Consider the following 19,176-nt stretch of genomic DNA (forward strand, 5'->3'; position numbering starts at 1 on the left):
GTTTTACTTCTTCTTTTCCATATGGTTGCCTTTATCCTTTTTTTTGTTAGTATGTATAGTTTCTTTTATTCTAATAGCTGATGACTTTTTTCTGGCTGTCTTTTATTTCTTCTGGTTCTCAGTATCTATAATTTTTGTCTTTGAGGCGCTTATTTTTTTGAAGCCTTATCTGTAGGAGTTTTTTGAGGACTAGGTTTTCGTTCCTTTCCCTCGGGATGGAATGGGTTTGCTTTTGCCAGTTGCCTGAAGGCACCAGTCACCTGAGGCCACTTTTGGCATTTTGTTTTTAAAGCTTTTTGTTATAAAAAGATTCTTACCATGCAGATAGACAGAATGATATGATGAGCACTCTAGGTGCCATCTTGTAGATTTAATGTTACTAATATTTTGCCGTATTTCTGTGCCCCACTTTCTCTTCCTTCCTCATTCCTTTCTCCTCCCCTCCTTTTTTGTCAGGATATTTAAGTTAAATCACACACCTGGTGTTTCACCTCTATAATAAATGAAGTATAATTCCTTTCCTCTAATATGCCAGCCATATTTCGATGTTCTCAAGTGTTCTCAGAATGTCATTATAGTTCGTTGTGTCAAGCAGGATTCAAATAAGGTTAATAAATTGATTTGGTTCTTAGTCTTTTTATTTAGAACAGTTCTCCTTCCTCCAGCCACATTTGTATCTTTGATATTTTGAAAAACTGGGTCACTTATGTTGTGTAATGGCTTTGTCTGACGGTTTTTTCTTGACATGGTTTAACTTGTTCATCTGGTCTCTCTATTTTCTGTAAATTGTAAGTTAGCTCCAAAGGCTTGAAGATAAACATTATTGTTGTGGTCACTTAAAATCATGTCCCCACTATTTTGGCACTGCTCCTGCCAATACATGGATGGCTGTGACCCTTTGAATCTGGATGGGTTTGTGACTACCTCGAATGAGCAGACGGGACACTGTGTAAATTCTCAGTGTAGGTCAGAAAAGCCATGTAATTTCTATCTGCTTCTCCTGGAACATTCTCCCTGGAAACCCAGCTGTTGTGGCATGAAATGTCTCCCACATGGTGGGAGTGGGGTGGGGCACGTTCCTAGCTGAGCTCTGCCTGGGAATCATCCCATCCCAGGTCCTGGACATGTGTTGAAGCCTCCTGATGAATTCAGGAGCCATAACTGTTCACATTGCCAGCAGAGGCCGTAGAGGCATCATGGTGCACGGACCGCCATTTCCTCACCCAGCATAATTCATCCTGTGGGTTTTAGGACACTAAGTGTGGGGTGGTTTTTAAACACAACTAGTGACTGGCAGAATTTGAATCTACTAAATGATTCTGTGCTTGTATTGCATTAGGTCAAACATAATGTTTACTTGTCCCACTATGAGTGAGGCTAAGATTGATTAGTGGGTTCAGGTGATAATGGGCTGTTGGACCACTTGAACTTCCCTTCTTGAGGTTTGCAGATCACACCACTAAGTGTTAATTTTGACTAGAGACTCGGGTGATGGTTAGCCTGTGGTAACTAATTCTCAAGGGAGCCATTTAAAAAAAATTCTTCCAAACTCTTTGTGTCAAGTTCAAGGCAGGTATTTTTCTTTTCCCCTTAGTGGGTTTATACACCCTTAAAATGAAGGCAAGCCCATTTTTATCTCTAATTTTTTTGGTGGGCCATAGACTTTGTTTCCTCTTCCCTATTCCCTGTATCGTTACCAAATGGAAATGTAAAGTCTATAGCTGATTCTGTTATTTTCCATGTTTTTAGTTTATTTTTTTAATGCAATTTTTATTGGTTATATTCACATATCATATAATCATCTGAAGTATATAATCAGTGATTCACAGTATCATCATATAGTTGTGAATTCATCTTCACAGTTGATTTTTGAACATATTCATTATTGTAAAAACAATAAGAATAAAAGTAAAAGTTAAAAAGAACACCCAAAATAGCCCATATCCCTCCCCCCCCAATTATTTATTTATTTTTGTCTTTATTTTCTTACTCATCTGTCCATATACTAGATATAGGGAGTGTCAAGTCGCAAGGTTTTCACAGTTACATGATCACAGTGTAAAAACTGTATTCAGTCATCTTCAAGAATCATAACTACTGGATTACATTACATCAGTTTCAGACATTTGCCTCTAACTACTCCAATACGCTGAAAACTGAAAGGGGATATCTATATACTGTGTAAGAATGACTTCCAAAATGACCTCTTGGCTCTTTTTGAAATCTCTCAGCCACTGAAACCTTATTTTGGTTCATTTCTCTTCCCCCTTTTGGTCAAGAAGTCTTTCTTAATTCCACAGTGCCAGGTCCAGGCTCATCCCCGAGAGTCATGTCTCATGTTGCCAGGGAGATTTATACCCCTGGGAGTCATGTCCCATGTAGAGGGGAAGGCAGTGAGTTTACCTGCCGAATTGGCTTAGAGAGAGACCACATCTGAAAAGCAGAAGAGGTTCTCTGGGGGTGACTCTTAGGCATAATTATAAGTAGGCTTAGCTTCTTTTTTGCAGGAATAAGTTTCATAAGGGCAAGCCCCACGATCAAGGGCTTGGCCTTTTAAATTCATAGTTCCTATTGCTTGTAAGAATATCAGGTCTTCCCCAGGTGAGAAAGTTTACTATTTCTGCGTTTTTCCCCAGTCTCTCAAAGGAACTTTACAAATACTTCTTTATTTTCTGCCCAGATTACTGTGGGATGTATCAGGGCATCACACTGATGTGTACATCCCAACAAGATTTCACCCCCTATTCAAGTTTCCGTGTAATTATAGTGTTCAAATAAACTGACCATACAAGTTAAATTAGATAATACGCTACAAAAAATATAAATTTTACACCAAATAAACATCTCTTCCTTTGGGCTCATATAGAAGTTGAAGTTTTAAAATATAGTCTTTAGTCTTGGTTACTTTAGTCCTAACTAGATCAGCTCCATTCGTATCTCTAATAAAGCCTGATCTCTTTTTCAGCTTTTTTAGCAGTTGCTACATGTGATAATGCTGATTTTTCAGAACTTCAGGACTCTAACTCTGAGTCTCAGGTGTCACACAGATACCCAGAGTTCCAAGGAATGACCAGTTTATAAACAAAGAGCTCAGCATCTCAGAGTTTAGAAATAACAGTTACAATTCAGGAATAGATGTGACTACTGTTAGAACTTACAATCTAAGAACCTTTTTAAGTCTTTCCTTGATAACCCATCCTCTTGAATTCAACTCTCAGAGATGGCACATTATAGTTAGTCCATATTGGTGAGGCATTATAAGTCTGTCTTTTTGCTTCTAGCTTATTTCACTCAACATACTGTCCTCAAGGTTCATTTACCTAGTTGCATGTCTTACAACTTCATTCCTTCTTGTAGCTGCTCATTTTAGTCACACCACATTTTACCTTTCCTTTCATCAATTGATGAATCCTTAGGCCACCTCCATCCATTGCAAATCTTGAATACAGCAACCAGAAACATGCAAATATCCATTTGTGAACCTGCTTTCCGTTCTTCTGAGTATATAACTAATAGGGTTACAGGATCATATGGCAACCTTATACTTAGTCTCCTGTGTAACCATCATTATTTACTCTAGGCATCACTAAGATACCATCCTAGTCTTTATTCTTTGTCTTTCCTCTGGTATCATACATGCCCCTAGCCCTCCTCCCTCAACCATACTTACACTCATCTTTGATACTAACAATATTGTGCCACCATCAGATAGTATTGTGTTATCTATTTCTGGATCTTTACAATCAATCCTGTTGAATATGCTATATTTCCTCAGAATTCAATGCCCCATCTCTGTCCTCTTTCTATCTCCTGATAACCTAATCATCTGTGTTCTCAACTTCAACTCTCAAAGTTTACTCATTAATTGTTAGTTCATATTAGTGAGACCCTACAATTTTGTCCTTTTGTTTCTGGCTAATTTCACTCAACATAATGTTCTCAGGGTTCATTCACATTGTTCACACATCATGACTTTATTCTGATGTAATTTTTTTTCTCTTTTTACCCTTACTAATAGACAAGGCAGGTCGAGCTCTCAGAAGGAGAATGTAAACAGTATCAAGTTTTCCTGATGATGAGACCCAGCATGTTTCTGACTTTCCTTTTGTGCTTCTAGACTCTGCTTTTTGTATCCTGCCTGGCAGGTGGCACTTGTCAGCCCGTAGCTTCCTGCTGGCATAAAGTGGTTTAGGGCCTTTAATTCTCAGCCTGCCAGGGGCATGGTTGAAACAGAGGCTGAGATGGAAGACAAGCTCAAGCTCTTTCTGGTTCACAGCCCCTGGAATCTGAGTGCTCTTAAGGAGAGCACCACTTGAGCTGTGCCCTAGCCTCCCTTTTCTTGGAGGAAGATAAGCCCTTTAGGGAATTATCTCCTTTGACTTGCTACTTTGTCTCTCAGACTTACCTTAATTCTGCCTTTGCCTGTGCCAGAGCTGATAATTGAAAGTGCCTGAGGCTTTCTGTAATGAACTGCTTAGAATACTTAAAAAATAAAAATAAAAATAAAGAAAAAGAGTAGAAAGGAAAAATAAAATTAAATCACTTTTCAAAGGCAGTCTCCACCCCCCACAGTTTACCAGTCAAGAGCCAGAGTTGATACCTAGCTCTCTGTGTCTTTTATCTTGGGGCCCAGCCCTTTTCCAGCATCCTGAGCTTGGCGGACTTGTTTTAGTTTTTACTTTGTGAGTCCTGTCTCCTCTCTACCAGGGTTTTTTTCCCCCTCCTTTCTCTGGGTTTATTTGTGCTTGAAGCTTATATTCAGCAGTCCAGATTTGTTCATTAAAACTGCAATTAGAGCTTGCTTCATCTGCCTTCCCTTGCTCCTAGTAGAGAGGGCTTCTTATTTCCATAGGGTAGTGTTTCCACACTTACCCTTCTGTGCCAGTGGGGTAGGGGCAGCAAAGTCTCCAGAATTTGGGGACTTTACTTAGAGTTCTGTGCTATGATCTCAGCCCTTCCTCCCTTTGCAGACTGGTGTACAATGTGTGTCCAGTCACAGGTGTCTTCTAAACAATTGTTCTAGACAGTCCTTGGCTATTTACTAGCTGCTCTAGAGGGTTAATTAATTTTTATACCGTCTACGCTGCCATCTTGCCACACCTTAACCTTGGTTTACGTTCTGTGTTTTCCTGGTTTCACAAACATTCATGTGACCTACTTAAAAAGCTTTACAAAAGGTGTTTTAGCCAATATTTTAGGTATTATAGTCAGTGGACATATAGTGGGTCTAATGTGTCATACTAACGGAACTGGAACTTGCTGTTATGTTCTGGTTATTTATTTGATGCCCTTCACCCAATTTCAGAAACTATTATTAACCTTGTATGTTGACACTGGATAATGTAGCACATACACATTTTATCAGAAAACTTTTCAGATGCCTCCTTTATTCTTTTGAAGTTTCAAAGAAGTCAATATAGTGTACCAACTGTATGTATAGAAAGAGATATGGAGAGTAATATATAATAAAATATTTTATGTTAAAGAAAATTCTCAGTCATGACTACATTAGAAAATTTGTGAAGTAGTTGTGTACATTATATGTCGGATCTCTTGAACCTGATGGATAGTAAAAAGGTATATTAACAACTTAAATGTTTTAAGCAGGGTCACCAGTGATGTGTCTTCTAAAATGCTGAACAGCTCTTGGGATGGCTTTGAACAAAACAATGTATTGTCTTGACTCAATATGAGTGGTAGTTTTATTCCTGGAAAATTCAGTATATAATAAAAATAATTCTAAGAATACTTTTTTTTTTTTACATGGGCAGGCACCGGGAATTGAACCCGGTTCCTCTGGCATGGCAGACAAGCCGTCTTGCCTGCTGAGCCACCGTGGCCCGCCCTCTAAGAATACTTTTTTATATGTAAATAGAATTGGGTTCTAGGCTCAGGTAATTATTAACTTTTTGCGTTGTTTTGTTTTAAAATCTACATGAATGTTGGGATTTTTTGAAGTAGTGTGAGATGTGAAACAATTTTCTGTTGGGTCAGTCTCATACATTGTAGGCCAAAATTGTATTCCTACCCTCCACCCATTAAGTGTTGTTGCATTTCCCTTCCTCATGACAGATAACTTCTTGAAAGCTTGTCTTATATAAAAGTTATTTGCCTCCTTGATTTGTCTGAAATAAAATTACACATAATATAAGCTGCCTACAGAAAAGAAATCAAACAGTATAATGCCATAAATATAATAGAAAGGAGAAAGGAGAGAAAGGAAGTAGTTTATAATAAAACGTTATGTGTTTCCTCAGTGAATGCTCAGGCAGGCCCATTATATTAGACTTGAGAAATAGATGTTTGCAACTCTTTATGGAATAACCGTGGACTCGACATGTACTGAAGATACTAATGCAGGTGAGTTACATTAACAACTCAAATCTTGAGCAGTGTTTGAATGGGTGGGATTTATTCTCATACAATGGTAACCATATAAAATGATAATTTAGAACATGTTTAATAACATGCTCTCAGAGTTGTTGTAATATGTATATTATTTTTTAATACTATGTAAAGATAAGACATTAACTAATTAGAAAATACAAGGGATTACCAGTTCCAGAAGTAAAGCAAGTTAGAAACTTCAAAGTCTTGATTGATCAAAATATCTGAAATTCTGGATAAATTCTTTAAGCTCAGTGAAGTCGTCAGTCGTCCCGTTTTTCCTGTTTCTCACGCCTCTCGTGTCATCCCCTTTCTCCTTTCCCAGCTAAAATTCCTAATCTGTCATTGCAGTCATTTTTTGTTTATAAACCCTTAAATACATTTCTGGGTCCTCCACCCCTCTCAATTTAAAAACCTGCATGAGCAATCCTGATGAAATCCAACTCGCCACCCACTCCAGGCCTGTACCTGGCAGCTGAATGGAGGTAGAGGATTGGAAGGAAAGAGGAAGCCTGTTATTCCTGTAAATTCATGACCGCTTCCTTCAGGTAATCCCTACAGTGCAGCTCTGCATTTCCTTTGGACTAATTCATCCACCTCTCTGTCTTAACACCTGAAATGTTTCCTTTCTACTCCTTACTCCCAGTTGTTGATACCGTGCCTATTTCATTAAAGTACCAGCAATCAGGAGAACTTGAACATACTTACTTGTGTGTGAACATAAACACGGCCTTAGCTTTTGCTATATCCTGTGTCCCTCTGTTTCTGTACTATCAGTTTTCCCTTCTGTCCTTCCCATTAGCATTCAAATATGCTCTCATTTCTCTCACCTTTTAAAAAAAAAACCTTTCTTGACCAAAAATCACCACCCTATTTTTCTGTTCCCTTTTCAGCCAAAAAAAAATTGAGAAGGGGCAGCTTTGCCTGAAAGTTTCCATTGCCTGTCATGCCTTAAATTTACTCCATTGATTTTTATTTTAACTTCTCAACTGAAATGCTGTTTTCAGGGCCACAAATGGCCTTCCTATTAGTGCGATGGGAAGTTGTCACCTGTCAGGAGCATTTGATACAGATACTGCGATCTTCCTCCTTGAAGTACCTTTCCTGCTTGATTTCTAGGACATCCCTCTCTCTTCTGGTTTCTCTTTCTGCCTTACTGGTCACTCTGTTGCTGCTGTTGCTTTATCTGCCTGACCTCCCACTGTTGTCCTATGGTCAGGGCTCAGTGCGGAGCCTCTTGTTTCTGCACACCTTTCCTGTATGATCTCATTCAGGTTCATGGCTTTAAATATCTGCAGCTTGGACCTTTCTCCTTCATTATACGTCTGGATATCCAGTTCCTATTCATCATCTCTAAAGTCAAGCTTTAATAGACTTCTTAAATCCAGTATGTCCAAAGCTAAACTCTTGACCCACATTGCCTTCCTCCTCAGACCTTTTCATCTCAAGAAATGTTAGTCTATCCTTCCTGTAGACTACCATGACACTGTGCTTCTGTTTTCTTTATAACACTAATCACTTTGGGCCATGTACTTATATTTTTATTGGTCATGACTCCTCATCAGAATATAAGCTTTATGAGAGAGGGACTTTGTTTTGTCATTGATTTCTCCCCAGAATCAAGGTCAGTGCCTGGCAGAGGAGAAACACAGTAAATGTGTTGACTGTTGTTGTTGAAACTTCAGTCATTCAAAAACTCCTTTTGTTTGTTAGCACTTAGTAAGCGGACGTTTTAGTGTTGAAGAAGATAAGCACTTGCTGGGTATTTGGAGTATGAAATTTTTTTCAATATTGCTGACAGTGCTTTGCTGGCACTAGTATAGTTCAGTCTTTTGTGTGGTGTGTGTGTGTGAATGCCTGTGTGCATGTTTTCTCTTCCTGTGAACCTCCCAAATGAAAATGTGTGTTTTAAAGACTTGCTGGGTTTTTTTGTTTTTTTTTTTTTTAACAAATTCTTAAATCCCTCTCCCCCGTACCAGCTCACCTGATGCATGTTAATATTTATTTCCTAATGGTTCTTATCAGTTATGTTTTATTTTTACGAGGATTCTAGATACAATGTTTTTTTGAGCCACAACAAATTTAAAAAGACCTTAAGCACTAGCTATAGGGTTTACCTACTGTGCTTCTGTGGTCATAGATGGAATAGATAATTGAAATTGGATTTTCTTAGGAAGAGAAGTGTGCAGTTGGACATTTATACTTTTTTTGCTTATTTTTGACATAGAGGCCTCAAGTATTACAACTTATTATTTTTTGTTTTTATTAACATTTGTTTTTCTATTGCTTCTTTTCGGAGTGAGAAGCAGAAGTGCAAGTTAGTGTAATATCTTTGTTTGTTCCTCCTGTTGCAGGCTAGAGACTAGCTAGGCCAGCAGTGATGTGTACCATCCACTCACAAGCATTGTATTTACTCAGTATTCTGACATCATCCTTCCTTTTAAAAAAGTACCTATTTTTAAGACCTTAATAAAAAAGCTATTTGAAGAAGTTGCTTCCGTTTTACAATGTTTCTGGACCCTAGACTACTTCCTCAAACTGCATTACCTGAGATTTAATATTTTTGTATTGTAGGAAAAACTTCCTTTAATGCCATAAGTTGTTGGGTGTTTTTTTCTCCTCAAATTCCCACTTGTCTTTTATTTCATTATTTCTTGGTCATGAAATATATCCATGTTTGTTTCCTGCTTCTTTATTCCTTCTTAGCCAACTCTCATCACTTTCCTCTCTGCTTGAGGCTTTTTACTCATAACGCTTTTCCTCTTATTTCTAATGCCTGTACCTTTTGAGATCCACTGTCATGAGATGCTGGAAGAGATCCCAGTTTCTATTGTGGCACATATTTCTCTGGGAACCTGCCACCCACTACGTCCCAGCAGATGCGGCTTGGTTGGTGTCGAGAGCTGTGTTCGAGAAGCAGGCCACCTGGAGGAGTCACCCTGTGTGGAAACCACACCTGCCTGTCAGCACCCTTCCCCATGGCTGGGCTCTTTTGCTGGCCCTTCAGGCCGCACTTCAGGACTGGAACAGTTATAGCCATGTAGAACCCTCTCTCTGTTTGCATTGTTGCTACTGTACCCAGAACAATCTTTCCTTCCTTAGAGAAGAGTTCAAGTAAACCCCAGTTTATTTAAAGAAGATACATCAGGACAGATCTTTTGAGAAACCCTCTTGTAGGACGTGCAGATGCTGCCTCAGTTCCTCCACATCCATGGTCAACCTCACCATGTTCTTCAACATCGCCACAGACAGCGAGCCCTTGGGTTGTGTCTCCTTCGAGCTGTCTGCAGACAAAGTACCAAAGGCAGCAGAAAATTTTTGTGCTCTGAGCATTGGCAAGAAAGGATTTGGATATAGGAGTTCCTGCTTTCACAGAATTATTCCTGGGTTTGTGTGCCAGGGTGGTGACTTCACACGCTCTAACGGCACTGGTGGCAAGTCCATCTATCAGGAGAAGTTTGCTTCTGGATGTTCTCATCATCATACGGGTCCTGGCATCTTGTCCATAGCCAATGCCGGACCCAGCACAAACGGTCCAAGTTTTTCATCTGCACTACTAAGACTGAGTGGTTGGATGACAAGCATGTGGTCTTTGGCGGGGTGAAATAGGGCATGAATATTGTGGAAGCCACACGCACTTTGGATCCAGGAATGGCCAGACCAACAAGAAGATCACTATTGGTGACTGTGGACAAATCTAATAAATTTGATTTGCATTTTGTCTTCACCAACAGACCATTCCTTCTGTAGCTCAGGAGAGTATCCTGCCTCCCTTGTTCTGCCTCAGTGTCCTATCATTGTGCTCTCACTGAAGATTTGGGTTCTGTATTATCCTCCCATTCCAAGTCTAGCTGATTATGAAATTAAGTTTGCGATTATGAAATAAAAACTTAAAAGTTAAAAAAAAAAACCTGTTGTAAAATGAGAAGTGAATTTCAAACTTTGCTTTTTTTCTTCCAACTGAAAGAGTTGTCTGAGTTTCAGGAGAGGATATTGGCAATGATGAATGCATATTTCTCAAAGTATAACTACCGTTCTCTTTTTATTAAATCTCAGGTCTTTTTGGAAAATTGCAGAAGACTGTATTCCTAAAAGCAAAACACACACCACTTAACTGAACCCCTTTATCCTTAGGACAGTTTTATATGCTGGGAATCCGGTGATTATAGTAAGTCATGTTCTCAGGCCTTAAGGGCCTCACAGTTGATTTGGAGGGTTGATGTGGACAGGTGGACAGTCCAGTGGGAGAGGTGTTTTTTAGAGGTGCCACTCTAGTGTAGTGGGGCACGTGAAGAGCGTGCTGGTGAAAGTGTCTCTGAGGAGATCTTGAAGAATGAGTGAGAGTTTGCTGGTGACAAAGTAAGTGGTCTGGGGTAGGACCAGGTCTTCCGGTGAGAACGCAGGTAATGCCCATCCATACATTGTACTGAACTGGATTAAACAGGGTCATTTAGAAGGGACATATTAATTATTCTTGGAACTGGTAACTCATTTTGCTTTTTCCTCAAAGATTAAAAATGAAATAAAAGGTTATTGAAAATACCATTCACTCAGCTTATTAAACAAAATATTAATTATAAGCAAGATAAATAAGTAAAATCTTTTAAATAATTAATGATTTTAACTTAGAATACATTTTACAGGCTTAAAATGTAGTGAAATACATTTCTGAATCAAACTTGTAATAACTTACACCTCATAAGTCACTAAAGGAGCTCAGAAGTTACATTTAAGCATATTGGCTGTGCTGTATTTTGATGTAACTTTTTTTTAAAACTTTTACTTGTTTATTCTAAACCCATATTTCTTATAATTTACATGACAAAGGCTAAATTTATAAACTGCTTAGTATTCTATAGCTTTTATGGGGAAAATTAACCTTAGAACACCTGTGTTAAATCAATAAAGTGATGATTTCATTTCTTTCATAAGATTTCACTATAAGAGCATAAACAACATTTTTGGTTCCTTGTCATTAATTGGTTACCACTAGATATTAACATAGACGTCTATTACTTAACTTTAAAATAAAAACTATTGGAATGCAGGTTGATGAGAACTATTCTTTGTTTTAAAGGCGTTCACTAGTGAAGCTTTATTTATGTTTGAATTTTGAATCTGCTTTCTTCTTGTTTACCCTGTTTGCAGTTATACTAGGCTTTGAACCATTGCTGGAAGGGATTTCCTTTTACGTTTAAAGAACTTATGAGTACCCGAGGAGAAAAATTTCACGTTAATTTTGGGTCTGAGCAAGGACTTTTGGGCTAGTTTCTGATCCTTGACTTGGGTAGCCAAACATATATATATATAATATGCTGTATAAATAGTTATATTTTATATGCTTTATGGCTGGGATCACATTTCATTCTTTTTCAATGTTAGTATCCTATTATTGCAACACCATTTGTTGAATTTTTTTGTTTGTTTTTGGCAACTGCATGGGCCAGGAACTGAACCTGGGTCTCTGGCATAGCAGGCCAGAGCGCTACCACTGAACTACCCTTGCACCCCCACAGACAACTATATTTTAAAAGCTCAGCACTAATTTTTTTTTTTCAACATGAGCAGGCACCAGGAAGTGAACCCGGGTCTCCAGCATGGCAGGCAAGAAGTCTGCCTGCTGAGCCTCTGTGGCCTGCCCAACACTAATTTTTTTTTTCTTTTATAATTTTTTCATTTTTTTTTTTAAGTACCAAAAAACACCAAATAAACGCAGACATTCCTATTTTGATCATTCCGTTCTACATATATAATCAGTAATTCACAATATCATCACATAGTTGCATATTTATCATCATGATCATTTCTTGGAACATTTGCATCTATTCAGAAAACAAAACGAAAACAGAAAAAAAAATTATACATACTGTACCCCTAACCCCTCCCTTTCATTGATCACTAGCATTTCAAACTAAATTTATTTTAACATTTGTTCCCCCTATTATTTATTTTTATTCCATATATTCTACTCATCTGTTGACAAGGTAGATCAAAGGAGCATCAGACACAAGGTTTTCACAGTCACACAGTCACATTGTGAAAGCTATATCATTATTCAGTCATCTTCAAGAAACATGGCTACTGGAACACAGCTCTACATTTTCAAGCAGTTCCTCCAGCCTCTCCATTACATCTTGGATAACAAGGTGATATCTACTTAATGCATAAGAATAACCTCCAGGATAACCTGTCGACTCTGTTTGGAATTTCTCAGCCACTGACACTTTGTCTCATTTCACTCTTCCCCCTTTTGGTCAAGAAGATTTTCTCAATCCCTTGATGCTGAGTCTCAACTCATTCTAGGGTTTTTCTCAATCCCTTGATGCTGAGTCTCAGCTCATTGCAGGATTTCTGTCCCACATTGCCAGGAAGGTCCACACCCCTGGAAATCATGACCCACGTAGATAGGGGGAGGGTGGTGAGTTTGCTTGTTGTGTTGGCTGGAGAGAGAGGCTACATCTGAGCAACAAAGAGGCTCTCTTGTGGGTGACTAAAATTTAGGCCTAAATTTTAAGTAGACTTGACCTATCCTTTGTGGGGTTAAGTTTCATATGAACAAACCCCAAGACTGGGGGCTCAGCGTATAGCTTTGGTTGTCCACATGGCTTGTGAGAAAGAATATCAAGAATTCAACATGGGAAAGTTGAATTTCTCCCTGTCCTCACCATTCCCCAAAGGGGACTTTTCCAGTCACTGATTGAATCACTCTAGGATTCATCGGGACATCATTCTGGACAAACCAACAAAATCTCATGTCCTACTCAAGCTTCCATGTACTTATGGTGTTCAGTTAAGCTGTCTTCATAAGTTATATTAGGAAATGCACTAGTCAAAATATAAATTTTGTACCAAATAAGCATTTTGTCAGCACTAATTTTTTTAATGTAGATAATAATTTGCTGCTTAACAGTCTTAGTTCATAAAGAATGGTTAGTTGTCAGTGTATTATTGGTGTGTAGGTTTTGGTTGCTGTTATTCCTGAAATCTTCATCAATAAGCAAACAAAAGGAATAAAACCTACTGAAGAATGAAGAAAAAAAATATTCTGAGAATGTTAGAATTTTTTGACATGTAGGTTTTTGTTTTACATTGCTGTAGAAATCAGGGTAATCCTGTAGTCAGTTACAACTATATCTGTGTGGGCCTTTGCATTTATTTTATAGCACTAGAGAAAAGCCAAGAGAAACTCAGATTTTATACTGATCTCCTAGTATTCGTGCTTTTTTGGCTCTTTGATGGAAACTTTCAGTGGTTATTCTTTTTATGTTTTGGATTATGACTGATTATGAATTGAATTGCACTGGATTATAATTTGATGAAGCTGCTCATTTTAGTGTTTAACATACCTAAAAATTCTTTTTTTTCCCCAAGGAGTATAATGAAAGGAAAACAAAACTATGCATTGAGGAATTATATAGTGATAATAATTTTTTCTGTACTTAATTTATTTTAGAAAGATGCCTGCTCTGAACAACCTAGAAGCCACAGACAGGCCCTGCATATGGGGTAGCCCAGACCTGGTTCAGAGCCCACTCAGACACTGTTTAGGCGTCTGCCTAGTGGGTTCCAAATCTGTTAGGCTCTGCATCCTTCTCTTTGTTTTGACACAGCCCTCATAATGGATGATCTTTAAAAATTCTCTCCCACTTTTTCTCTTCTCCGCTCTTACTCTCTCCATCTCCAACTCCAGTAGTAGGAGATGGATTTATGGAATTGAGCCCGATATCCTGACACACATGGATTTGTGACTTCTGCTCTTGTTCTTAGTTATGGTTTCATCATACTCAACTGATGGAGGAGAAAGCCTCGCCTTTTCTAAACCGGGATTTGCGTAGAACTGGCACTCGCCTGAAAGTGGTTCTTCCTTACAGCTCTTCAGCAACTTGCAGGCCTAGAGAGCTTGTCCCCTCTCCTAATAGCCCCGTCTCACATTCCTTCATTGATATTGAGGGATAAAGTTGAGGAGAGAATGGAGTGTCATAAAGGCTCATTATATTTACTCATAGGACTCACTCCTCTTCACTCCTCTTTCCTTTATACTTACATTGTGTCACAAGAGAGATTTGGAAATTATGTTTTCCTGGATTGTTTTTTGCTACTCTCAGCTGCCTTCCATTTGTTTCAATTTGTTAAGACAGGGGAAATTAAAGGAAACATAATTTGAATGTATGCTAAAGTTCTTCCTTCATCAGTTCTTCCTTTGCTTTTAGAAAAATTTTGAAGTAAAATTTTTAGAGTTAATTCCTGAAGGAGATTATCTGCAGATGTTTGAAACAGTATTACTTTTAGAATATCCTAGTGTGGACAGTGGCCACCCCCTCCCCCACACACACCTTCTTGGAAAGAGATCTTGGCAGTAGAACCAGCCCCAGTTTACTAATTGATTTTCCTTAAAGTGCTAGCCTTTTCAAGAGAGGAATGCCTTCAGGTTTCTTTACATCAGCCTTTAGTGAAAGAGAGATTGAGATCCAGAAGTAGAGTAGGGAGATGCCATTGGGTAAGTGTAGAGCTAGGGTTCCCTGTCCCCCCCCACCCAAAAAAGGCAGGTGGGTGGAAACTGCATCAAAAACACCTGAAGTGTTTGTTTAAGCATGTTCTGTCACCCTAGAACTATTCCCTTCGGGGACCTGGGAATTTTATTTTATTCTACAGTGAATTCTGATGCATTCCAAAGTTTGAGAGCCACTAGTGTGCAGAAAGATTAACCAGTGCTTTGCAATCTTTTGTTCTAGCATGCCCCTCATGCTTATTATTTCGTTTATTTCTAATAACCTTGAGAAGTCACACAGCAAGTAATACCTGAATGTGTTGGGGCTTGGGTTTGATCCTAAGTTTATTCCAATCAGTGGGTTACTGTCATCATTACTGCTGATTACAATAGTGATGCACTCTGCTCCAAAGCTGGGCTGATATAGTCAAGACCTAAGGCCACTGATATGGGCCTTTCATTTGTTAACAAGGCGGTTTTTTTTTCAAAACTTTTGTTTGCCTTATAACCTGAAGGGCTTGTTAAGGCAAATTGCTGACCTTATCTCCAGAGTTTCTGTTTCATTCGTCTGTGGCCTGGCCTAATAATTTTCATTTTGGACAAGTTCCCAGGTAAAGCTGGTATAAGTGCTGCTTATCCAGGAACCATCCTTGAAGAAACGACTGTTAAACCGTCCCAGTGTTTGGAAGTTGGTTAACAGCCTCTGCCCCAACATGCCCTTAGGGTATTTGCAGGGCACATTTCTCCCCTGGGACCCCCAGGATTCTACAGCTAAGTGGTTACTGTTCTGCACGCAGGTGGACTCTGAGATCCTGCAATCCTCTGTCTTGCCAGTTGTCATCTGTTTAGAATACTCGTGCTTTAGAGCAGTGTTTTTATACCTTGACTCTCCCTGCATAAAACCTCTGAAGGAATATATAGCTCACTGTCCCTGGAAAGTTTGAGGTGTTTATTATAACCATTGTAACACTTTACTGGAATGTATGTATTTTAAAAAATATAAGGGAATCCCTGAAAAACTAAGATTTTCTGTTATTTCTTAGAGGAGGGATGTCTCTGAACTGCCTGATTCCACTGAAGGTTAGTAAAGATTGTAGGAATTGGATGCTAAATCTTTAAAAGGTATTTTTCTTCATAATGTATACTCTGAAAATGAAAACTAGAGTGGGGAAAGAGGATTAATTTTAAAGAATGATCAAATTTAACATGTTTTTAAAGGTTACAAAAGTAATATTTGCTTATGATTACAAAAATTCAACAGAATCCCTTTTGTTCCTTGCATTATAAAAGCATTATTGACAATGCAAAACAACACAATTTTCTGTGGGTGAATACCTTATCTTTTGTTGTGTTTCTTCTACTACATTTATTTTCTAGCCTTCTTCCCTTTTTCTTCAGTTCTTTTAGCTTTCACTCCATAAGCATTTCATTGAGACATGAAAAAACTTGTAAACGTGATTCCCTGAATAGCTTTAGGGATTTGTTGACAAGACCAGCTTGAGGCAGGCTCTTTCTGTCTTTACTCTCTTTGGCAAAAACAAACTCTTTACCAGCTTATCCAACATATGAGTTTCACAAATTCTGTTTTGGCAGGTTGTTGTCATGCCACTTGTGTCCCCCCCCACCCCATGCTATTCTTGTAATTAAAGAGTACGTAATAATGCAAGGTGCCCTGTATAGATAGCTTTTTAGACTGGAGTTATTTAGCTAACCTGAGCTTTTATTGCATATTTAATTTGGACAGTAACAGTGAATTTGGAAATTCTTTAGTGTTGATTTTATTTCAATTATTGAGAAAAAGATTATAAAGTTGAAAGCAGTTATTTGTAGCAAATCTGAATTTAAGAATCTCAAAATTGTTACTTTCTCAGTTCTAATGAATCTCATTATATGTTAATTTTTTACTTTTTAATAAAACTTTTTGGAGTCCTTGAAAGTTTGGTGAAAGATAGGGAATTTCTTTTCAGAAAAAAAATACTTCTCTGTGCAAAGTTTGCTTGTAATTTCAGGAGATTTTTGGGAGTCCTTGCACTACAGGTTAAGATTTCAGGAACTGAATATAGGTTATCTCCCATAGAGGGGTAGGAAGAGTTGATGGTTGATTTTCCTCTTGATCACCTTGCCCTGTACTTGCAGGTCTCTGGCTTGTGTGCCTGGAATTGGTTCTGGATTTCCTGGCCTGGGTAGGTAGGGTGGGTAGACTTTACCTATTTTACCTTCATAAAGGCCTGGCAGATAAGCCTTTGTTAATCATAAAGCAATATTTCACATTATAGATACTGGGTGATGGCATAATACTTAAAGCACCTCACTGTAGCAATCTTTTTATCATACTTTAATGAAAATACCACCTTTAGTCAGCGAATCTTAAACTTGACAAGCAAATATGAGGTGTTTGTTAAGAATTTATATTCCTGTACCCCAGCTTCAGGTTGAGATTTACCAGCTGTGGGCTAGGGTCCAGAAATTGGTCCTTATGCTTTAGGAGGCAGTGTGGAAATGTGGTGAATGCAGTCTCTGGAGCAAGGTTGTATTGATTCACACCCCAGCTCTACATCTACTAGTTGAGTGGCCTTGGGCAAGATACTTAACCTCTGTGCTTTGGTTTCTTCATCTGTAAAATAATACTTATTCTGTGGGGTTGACATAAGGAGCAAGTAAGTTTATTAAATGAGTAAGCACTTAGATGAGTACTTGGCAAATAGTAAACACCATGTACCTGTTAGTGGCTGTGATCATTGTTGTCATTGGCATCATAGAATAAAGCCCTGGTAGTTCAATTAAAATTATGATTTTCATTCTTAATGTGTTTTAACTAATATAAATAACAATAGCTGACATTCATTGAACATTTAAATTGTGCTTGGCATAGTGCTAATTGCTTAAAGGCAGCATCTCATTTAATCATTAATATAGGTAGGTCTGTACATCTTGGTTTTATGGATGGGGAAAATTATTGTTTAGGTAATAAATGATGGAGCTGGGATTCTTTCATGCAGTATAATTAGGGCCTTTTAAAAAAATAGCATACACTACTTTTTCCATACTAAATCACAGATGGCTGAAGATTGTGGTTCATTTAGCTTTGTGAGTTTATTAAAATAAATTCATCTATTAAAAATCTTAATTAGTTTCGTCCATTATTCTTCAGTTTCTTCATAGCTTCTCTGTGGTATTTTAGGAAATGTGACTTTGGGCAACTGCGAGTCTTCCCTTGTCACTCTGGGCCCACCGTTGGTTTAGGAACAAATTCTTGTGAAAATTGAAAACTAGGAAGCTATTCCTAAATCTTGAATTCTGGAATAGCAGCCTCCAGGAATCTAATGTGATTGGCTGGGGCATGACAGCTGCTGTTGGTGTGGTTCTTCTCCTTATTCTCCGGTCCTTGGGGATTCATCTTTGTTTACGTTAAAGGTACTGCTGCAGCCTCGTTTACGCTGGCAGGTCTATGCTCTAGTGATATTCTTGCCGTTGACAGGTGTTTTATAGGGAGGAATCTGCTGTCAATATTATTGAGGCTCATTATTGATAAAATTACTGTAAAATTGCTTGTATAAACCTATCCTTTTTCAAGTATGGTTTCTAAAATCTGGAAATAATTGTTCCTATGACTTGATAGAAAATAAACAATATTCTTAATCTAGACTTTGGGTGCAGCAATTTATATAGTATATAAATGGAATTAGGGCTTTAATCTAAGCTTGACATCCGTCTATGGGGTTATTAGCAATAAAAAGATTTTCATCTAAGATAAATGATCTTGGAGAAGATGTAAAGGAGGTAGCAGGGGAAAGTAGAGGGGCTTGGGAGAATTAAAGTGATTTTCCTTTACCCTAAATAAGTAAAATACTGAGGGAGAAGAGGGTTCAGTGGGCACTGAATGAATCTTCATGGTTAGCTGAATCAAATGTGGTTTAGAAAGTAGGAAACTGAACTCAGAGAATTTGTGTAGAGTTACACAGCTATTGAATAATGAAGTTGAATCAGAGGTTGATGGTCCTTAGAGACATTTTGGGAATAAACGGGCTTTCTTGGTATTATCAGTGTACAGAACTGGGCCTTTAAGAGGTTTGCTATGATAAGAGTCAGTCAAAGGTAGACTAGGAGGGCAGTTTGAATGAGGTCAAGACAGCAGGATCAAGAGCTGAGATTGAGAAAGGATCAGTGAATCAACAATAAGGGTAGATGTTCCCTAGGGAATCTAGGGGAAAAGCAAATTTGGTCTGGTTAAAATTATGAGGCATTTTTGTTTAAGATAACTGAAAGTTGTGATTCAACTTTCACAACTTTTGTGTTAGTTG

At 38.2% G+C, this 19,176-nt stretch overlaps 1 protein-coding gene and 1 pseudogene across 1 annotated transcript in view; both read left to right on the plus strand.

Annotated features, from left to right (window-relative positions):
* The window catches only part of ARID1B (AT-rich interaction domain 1B), a 574,571-nt gene that overhangs the window by 177,358 nt on the left and 378,037 nt on the right, over positions 1–19,176 (plus strand).
* LOC143674054 (peptidyl-prolyl cis-trans isomerase A pseudogene) lies at positions 1,823–14,887 on the plus strand (annotated as a pseudogene).

The sequence above is a fragment of the Tamandua tetradactyla genome, chromosome 2 (assembly GCF_023851605.1).
Source record: "Tamandua tetradactyla isolate mTamTet1 chromosome 2, mTamTet1.pri, whole genome shotgun sequence".
NCBI classification, from domain to species: domain Eukaryota; kingdom Metazoa; phylum Chordata; class Mammalia; order Pilosa; family Myrmecophagidae; genus Tamandua; species Tamandua tetradactyla.